Source organism: Rhinopithecus bieti, unplaced genomic scaffold (genome assembly GCF_001698545.2).
Source record: "Rhinopithecus bieti isolate Rb0 unplaced genomic scaffold, ASM169854v2 scaffold_12155, whole genome shotgun sequence".
In the NCBI taxonomy this organism is placed as follows: Eukaryota; Metazoa; Chordata; class Mammalia; order Primates; family Cercopithecidae; genus Rhinopithecus; species Rhinopithecus bieti.
In genome coordinates this window covers 3,601,220-3,602,469 of record NW_016807423.1, presented here as the reverse complement: position 1 = coordinate 3,602,469, position 1,250 = coordinate 3,601,220, and positions in this window count along the sequence as shown.

The following is a 1,250-nucleotide window of genomic DNA, read 5'->3' as shown; positions in this document are numbered from 1 at the left end:
TTTTTTTTTTTTTTTTTTTTTTGAGAAGGAGTCTCGCTCTGTCACCCAGGCTGGAGTGCAGTGGCCAGATCTCAGCTCACTGCAAACTCCGCTTCCCGGGTTTACGCCATTCTCCTGCCTCAGCCTCCCGAGTAGCTGGGACTACAGGCGCCCGCCACCTCGCCCGGCTAGTTTTTTGTATTTTTTTAGTAGAGACGGGGTTTCACCGTGTTAGCCAGGATGGTCTCGATCTCCTGACCTCGTGATCCGCCCGCCTCGGCCTCCCAAAGTGCTGGGATTACAGGCTTGAGCCACCGCGCCCGGCCGGCCCTGACTCTTTTTCAAGTCTTTTTCTAGAGATGTGCATCACAGTGTTTGCCCGTTCACGCCGTTTGTCTTTTGCAAGGGAAACGGCACCATTGAGCAGCTATGGGTGAGCTGTCCCCTCTTAGCCTTAGTCCCAGCTGATTGGACCAGGGAGGTCATCTGATCCCAGGACAGCCAATCCATAGACTGGTCAAAGACCTCTTACTTGCGTCGTTTGGAAAAATAATCTGACCAATCAAGAGTTCAAACAAAGAAATGCTGAGAGTCAACAGGTGGTGGTGCCAGAACGTGACTGGGCTGTAGAAACGAAATAAGACAGAGTCCTATGGTAAAGAAAAGCTAGAGCCTCCTTTCCAGGAGGGGAACCAAGTCCTGTGAATAGAGATAGCACAGTGAGAAGCCCATGTCGTCCCAGGGGTGCCCAAACCCATAGCTGCTCCCAGGTCTGTGCACTTAAGGCTGGGATGCTTAGACTTTCCTGGGTTTCTTTGTGTAGCCTCTTAATGTTTCTTGAGATAATTTGAATGATTTTACTTTCATCTACAATAACCCACTTGATTGGGCAGGTTCTTAGGGGTAGAATTACATGGTCAAAAATAGGAACATATCTAAGTTATTGATGTCTTAAATTTCCTTTGAAAAATATAAATCTATATCCCAACAGTTCATGAGTAAACGTCATCTTGATCTATCGTCTGTGCTAACTTTGACAGAAAAGCTGAAAGTACAACATTAGGAACACCCAGCTTCTACTGATTGTTCTGTCAACACTCAACTCCATCTCAAATGAGGCGAACTCAGACACCAGGGATCCAGCCTGATCCTGTGGTGAACCCAAATGCTTAGAAGGTTCCGTTTCTTCAGCTCTGCCTCAAAGAACAGACTGCTGCCAACTGACACTGATCACCTGATTTCTTGCTCATTTGCAACTGGTTTTATACTAG